The sequence below is a fragment of the Jatropha curcas genome, chromosome 5, assembly GCF_041381405.1.
Source record: "Jatropha curcas cultivar XTBG-Jc1 chromosome 5, XTBG_Jcur_1.0, whole genome shotgun sequence".
Lineage (NCBI taxonomy): Eukaryota > Viridiplantae > Streptophyta > Magnoliopsida > Malpighiales > Euphorbiaceae > Jatropha > Jatropha curcas.
Genome location: NC_143155.1, coordinates 9,561,701 through 9,568,731, shown reverse-complemented (window position 1 = coordinate 9,568,731; position 7,031 = coordinate 9,561,701). Strand labels below are relative to the sequence as shown.

Here is a 7,031-nt window from a genome sequence, read left to right as displayed (position 1 = left end):
TAAAAACTTCATAGGACATAAGATTAATGCTAGCACCTAAATCTGCCAAAGCCTTTTCAAAGTCAAGATTACCATTGTTACAAGGGATAGAAAAACTTCCTGGATCTTTTAACTTTGGAGGCAGTTTGTTTTGGATAATTGGACTGCACTCCTCGGTTAACATTACCGTTCCTTGATCATCAATTTTTCGTTTCTTGCTCAAAATATCTTTTAGGAATTTAGCATAGCTAGGCATTTGAGCAAGAGCTTCAGCAAAAGAAATATTGATTTGGAGCTTCTTAAACACATCCAGAAATTTGAGGAAGCTCTTATCATCTTGTGCTTTCTTTAGTCTTTGTGGAAAGGGAACAGGGGGAACATAGGGTTTTACCTTTTCCTGTTCTTCTAAGTCAATGATAGGCACCTTTGGCTGTTCTTTTTCTTCTTTTTCTTTCCTTGGTGGTTCATCTATCTGTTTCCCACTCCTCAAGGTGATAGCCTGCACTTGTTCCTTTGGATTCTTTTCAGTATTGCTAGGTAACGTACCTTGAGGTCGAGATGCCATCATGTTTGCAAACTGTCCTAGCTGAATTTCCAAATTTCTTATTGCAGCCTGCTGGATTTTATGGTTCTCTCTAGTTTCATTCATGAATTCCATGTGTGATTTGGAAAGAGCAGTGAGGAGGTCATCATGAGATTTCTTTTCCGGAGGATGGAAACCAGGTGGTGCATTCAAGGCATTGTTAGGATTACCATAGGATAGATTAGGATGATTCCTTAGCCTGTTATCATATGAATTTGAATAAGGATAATTCTTTCTTCCTTGATTCATCACATAGTTCACTTGCTCCAAAGTTGGTGGATTTAAAGAGTCCATGATGCATTCTCCAATTCCATGCTGTCCATTACACCTATCACAAACTTGCATAATAGAATTTACAGGATTAGTAGTTAACATGTCCAATTTCCTTACCATGTTATCTACCTTGGCATTAAGTGCTGTAATGGCGTCTATTTCATAGACTCCTGCGGTTCTTCTCCTTTCGGTATTGTTTTGGTAGTGGCTGTTGCTTGCCATTTCCTCTATTAACTCATATGCTTCATCAATTCCTTTCTTTTCAAAGGATCCACCTGCAGCTGCATCTAAGGTAATTTTGATGTTAGGAGATAATGCATTATAGAAAGTTTGTACCTGTAACCACTTGGGCAAACTGTGATGTGGGCACTTTCTTAACAAGTCCTTGAATCTTTCCCAAGCTTCATACAAGCTCTCTTGATCATGATGAGCAAATGTCATTATCTCATTGCGCAACTTGGTGGTTTTTGAGGATGGAAAGAATTTAGCTAAGAATTTTTGAGCTAATTCATCCCATGTGGTAAAACTCCCAGCGGGACACGATTGTAACCATGATCTAGCTTTATCCCTAAGAGTGAATGGGAAAAGTCTTAATTTGATTGCATCTTCAGAAACACCGTTTTGTTTGAATGTGTCACAAATTTCCAAAAAATTGGTGATGTGAGCATTAGGATCTTCACTAGGCAACCCCCCATATTGAATTGAGGTAGAGAGCATTTGAATGATTGCGGGTTTAATCTCAAAGTTATTAGCTTCTACCCTAGGTCTAGTAATACTTGAGGTTGTCCCATTTAGATTAGGTGTTGTATAGTCCCTTAAGGTACGGACCGGATGTTGAAGTGGTGGTCCAACTATGTTCTGGTTTTCGATTTTGTCAGCCATGTCTGCCTGTTGTTCAATTTTTACTTCTTGTGTTTTTCTTGCAGCGTTGAGCCTTCGAAGAGTTCGTTCAATTTCCGGATCAAAGATTAGAGGTTCAGTCCTCCTTGATCTCCTTTGCATAAAACAACCTGGAACAGTACTTAAAAGAAAATTAAAAAATGAAAGAGTGTCTAAATTAATAACAGGGTAATTCGTATTGATATTGATACGCCAATCCCCGGCAACGGCGCCAAAAACTTGACAGCGGCTTTCGCAAGTGTACGAAATCGCAACAAGTAATATAGAGTAAGAAAGTATCGTATCCACAGGGATTGTTTATCAATTACCAAAATTATGTTAACCTATTATTATTTAGATGATGATAAAAGGAATTCGCTGTAAAGTAAATAAAATTCAAAGTAAAAGAGATCAAACACAAAATTTAGGTGAAAAGAAATCAGGGGATTAAGCTACTAGGGAATTTGATTTCATTTAATTCTATCCAGCTTATTCTATTAGTTCATTAATCAAGTTTAATTGTTCAAGTAGGAGAAAACAACCCTAAGGTTACTAACAAGCTCTCCCGATTTATTGTTAGCTATTCTAATCCAATTTAATCACCTATCTTAATAGTGAAATTAAACATGAATCAGATCATTAGGTTTTATGGTTGTTTTATGAATTCACAACTTAATACTTTATTAACTTATGAAAGCCCCCCTTGAGTCAAACCATATAGTTTCCACATCAAGTTATTATTCTCAAGTAAATTATTACCTTGTTCATATCAATAACCCTTCTCCCGAATGTGGTTATTGAAATAATTCAATCCAGGGGAATTTTTCTGCCTGGAAGCCTTAAGCACAATAATAAGTTATAACAAGAACAAAGAAAAATAAATCTAATATTATAAGCTGGAATCGAATTAAATTACATCAAATCCCTAGTATAAAAGTTTAGCTAAACATAGTAATTAAATTAAGCTCAATCATACTTGAATCATTCATTATATTTTAAAGACAATAATAAAGAAACAAACAAGATGAAGAGTTTAGAATAAAAACTGTATCACAACTATGTTGATGGCTTCCTTGAATCTTAGCACAATTATTTGAAGCTTGAAATCTTGGAGAAGAAGAGAATTATGTAAAGTGTTGCATAGAAAAACTGAGATCCTTTACTATGAGAAGTTCCTCCCTTTATATAGAGATCCTGAAGGCAAGTCTGACTCCTTTTAGGAAAATAGAATCCTTATTTAGCACAAAATCCTTTATAGGAGATCATAACTGTTTAGGCTCTTGATTTCTTCTTGATTAGGACTCCTTTTTCTTCAAGAATAGGTCCAGGTCTTGTTTAGTGTGTTTAGGAAACTCCCTGAAGTCAGCCCATGTGAGAAAGGCTTGATTTGCGTGTTAAATTCACGCTGGTTCCGCCTGGGCAGCACGGGCATGCTTCATGGCACGGGCTGGGCGTGCTGTAGTCTGGAGGTTTGGCTAGTGAAGCACGGGGCGTGCTAGGTAGCACGGGCTAGTGAAGTACTGAGGCACGGGCGTGCTACAGAGCACAGGCAGGGCGTGCTCTTCTCTGGAAGTCTGTCTAGAGTTGCCATGGGCGTGATATGCTTGACACGCCCTGGTCCCATTGTAGCACGGCCGTGCCTTTTGACACACCCTGGCCGTGCTCTCTTCTGTCTCTCCTTTGGTTTACTTGGCTTCTAGCACGGGCGTGCCTTCCAGCACGGGCTGGGCGTGCTAGAAGCTGAGTGCCTTGCATTCTAAAGTTCTTTTCTGCGCTAAATTTCTGCAATTTTCTCTTAGATCAAGCGGATTAAAGACCAAGGAAGCTTTTAAACACAATTACACTAAAAGTGATTTAAAATTAAATTAAAGAAGTAAAAACTTACTAAAATTCTAATAAAAACTATATTAAAAACACTATAAAATTTACACTTATCACTTTTTGGGCTTGGAGAAGTGGGCTTGGGCCCAACCGCTTACTATAACTAATTGTTTTCTTAACCGATTCATTTTCACTTATTCACAAACCCTAATCACTTGAAAACTCTCTGAACTTTTCAACTGAAAGTGATGTCTCAGATCTCAGAAATCCCCGCTTTCGCTTACACTCCGGAGATGGAGACCCTCGGGGCGCTACCGGACGTTCCGACCTTTGATGGCGAGCTGGTGCCGATGAGCCGGAACCCACTGACCCCCGGGATGCGACCGTTGCAGCTCCTTCCGTTGCTGGGCACTGAGTTCCCGGTGAGATACGAGACGAGCCGGATGCGCGGCTTTCAGGCTGAGGTAAGTAAAAATTTTCTTCGTTTTTACCGCTTTTGATCTGTAATTCTATTGGTGTAGTTAAATTTGTAGTTTGTGCATGCGCCAACAGTCGCATCACGCAGGTAAGAGTTGCGTGGCTCGGCTGTTCCTACGTGAACAGTTGCGTGACGCAGCTGTTCTTATATGAATAGTTGTGTGACGCAACTGTTCGAGGCACCAGAAAACCCTAGCTCGCCTTGAACTTAGGATTTAATCCCATCTTATTGTGTTAGAACTTGATTTATTGATGCTTTCTTGTTGGTATCTCTAGGCGACTTGATTTTGCCCTGAAAATTGCAAGAGAACAACACAAATATAGTGAAATTAGGCTTAAATCAAAGTACTGCGTACCTTCGACAGTTGTATCATGCAGTTGTTCTTTGGAAGAACAGTTGCGTAATGTGACTGTTCATCAGCGAGGCAAAGCCTTGAGCAGTTGCGTGATGCAACTGTCGAGATGCGTGGCACATCTGCATAGGTGTGAGGCGCATCTGTTCTTAGGGCAACAAACTTCAAACAGTTGCGTGACGCAGCTGTGGAGTGGCGTGGTGCGGGTGCTGAGGTGCGCGACGCAGCTGTGCTTCAAGGTGCACAACTTGGTTCAAGTTGCGTGACGCAACTGCGTAGACGCGTGACGCGGCTATGTAGTTGCGTGAAGCAGCTACAGTTCAAACCAAGATTTGGATTTTTATTTTTTCTGCCATAGAATAAAAATGAATAATCGTTAGTACAATATTTATTTAAAATTGGAAATTTTTCTTACAGGTTGATCTGGGCAAAGCCCGCTCGGGTGGATCAGCCACTAATGCCTCCGCCTTCTGGGTCTTGCTGGACCCGCCTATGCGAGCTCGGGTCGTCGCTGCAGGCTTCGGGGATTACGCTGCAGGATTACGCTGCACACAGCCCCGTTTCCCGCCCACTATGCGATATGCATTGATGGAGCGGTGGAACGATTGTACGCACACGTTCGTCTTCGGATTCGACGAGATGACCCTGACACCTGTAGACTACGCTGCCATCATCGGTCTTTGCTTCACTGGTCCAGTTCCCCCACTGGATGCTCGGTACCAGACGGCTACTCTCGGAGCTCAGCTAGTCCGTTCTCTGCTTGGTGTCACCACACAGACCCGGTACACCGTGCAGGGATACGTGTCTTATGAGGTGGTCTTCTGGTTCTGGGCCGAGAGGATCAGGACCAGGCTGGTGTGAACCCCCACCCCAAACATCATGAGCATATGAATGCATGTGACTAAGGGCAGAAATGCACGTGAGTGTGTGAGTCGCCACCTTGTTTAATTATTTTAGGGTAAACTAGGAAAAAACCCTAAGTGACTCCAATTTTAATTAACCTAATTATTAGATTAATTATCCCAATGTTTAAGGCACAGTCTACGAACTCGAGGTGGATCCCGAGACTATGTCATGCTGATGAACTAATTGATGAGTGAATGTTTTGCAAGGCAATGGATGTAATTGGACCAAATAAAAATGTTTGAGTGAATTTGACTTGCCGCTTGGGGTTAAATCCCAAACGTGCCTACGTACTTCCGTTTGAATGGAAGATCAAAGTCAACGTAGTTCGGTAGGCCTTCCTTGAAGGGCTTTGAATTGGTATGCTTAATGCATGTGTGTGTGTATGCTTCGTGCATTTTGTTAGGCATTTTGCCAAAGAATTGATTAGGCGTTTGTTGCCACAAGTGTTGATTTTAAGGCTTTTAGCCAAAAGGAATGATTTAGGCAATTTATTGCCAAAAATGTTGATTGGGCGATTGTCTCCGAAATTGATTGATGTTTGGGATTATTATTGCCAAAAGATGTGATTTAGGCAATTTATTGCCAAAAATTGGTTAGGCGATTTGTCGCCAAAGTGATTAAGGCATTTGTGCCAAAAGTTGGTATTGGAAGGCGTTTAGCTAAAAGATTTAGGCAGTTTGTTTGCCAAAAGTGATTATTCGGGCGTTTGTCGCCAAAATGACTGATTTAAGGCTTTTAGCCAAAATGAATTGATTTAGGCAATTTTTGCCAAAAGTTGATGTGATTCAGGCGATTGTCGCCAAAATGATTGTTTGAAGGTTTTTAGCCAAAAGATTGATTAATTCTAAGGCATTTTGCCAAAGCTTCTGATTTAAGCGATTTGCCGCTAAAAAGTGGTTAATCTAATTTATAGGCAATTTGTTTGCCAAAAATTGATTGAACTGTGGGCAATTTGTTGCCAAAATGTGGTTGATTTAATTGTAGGCAATTTGTTGCCAAAACGTGATTGATTAAGGCTTTTTAGCCTCAATTATTGATTAATTGGACTTAAGCCGGACTGTTCGAAATAAAGGCAATTAAATCGTAGTTATTAATTAACTAGGCTTTTTAGCCAATACTGTCGGATTTAGCATTAATACCACGATTATTAATTAACCGGGTATTTAAGCTTAATCATATTTGATTGAGGCAGTTTATTTGCCATATTGATGATATGAATGCATTTATGCAGTTGTAGAATTATTAGGAGTAGAAGAGAAGCATGCATGAAGTGCTAAAATTAAATAGGCAGAGTTTAGATCATGTACCTGATTTAATCGTCGACCGCTTCTTAACTCCAGGTTAAGCTCCTCGTTAAGGGAATATTAATTAATTTGATTTTAATGACCACTTAACAAAGCAAGAAAGCAATAAAAGCTAAATTAAAAATGCAGAAAAGCAGTAAAAGAAAACGCAAGGAGCGTAGGGGAGAAGGAGCGTCTGTCAACACAGACTGAGTGAGTAAACCTGAAGGCCTCGGGGCCAATTTATAGGCAAAAAATTGGACTGTTCGGCGGCTCGAGCCACCGAGGCCAGCGGGTTCGCTAATTTTTTGTTCCGGAGGCTTTTTCGGGAGTTTCGGACCTCCGAAAAATATTCCGGGACCAGTTCCGCGATCCTCGCGACGTCCCGGACGTTTCAAGTACCATATTGGCATACTTCCGGTGAACTTCCAAAATGGCCTCCGGTCCAGCCGGACTGCTTGCAGTCCCAAAAAAAAA

The 7,031-nt window shown here is 40.6% G+C and overlaps 1 non-coding gene across 1 annotated transcript; it reads left to right on the top strand.

Annotated features, from left to right (window-relative positions):
• Window positions 1–1,188: 1,188 nt before the first annotated feature.
• Window positions 1,189–1,294, top strand: LOC149496194 (small nucleolar RNA R71). Its single transcript, XR_016321086.1, has one exon. It is a non-coding gene; the product is annotated as a small nucleolar RNA R71 (small nucleolar RNA).
• Window positions 1,295–7,031: the final 5,737 nt, after the last annotated feature.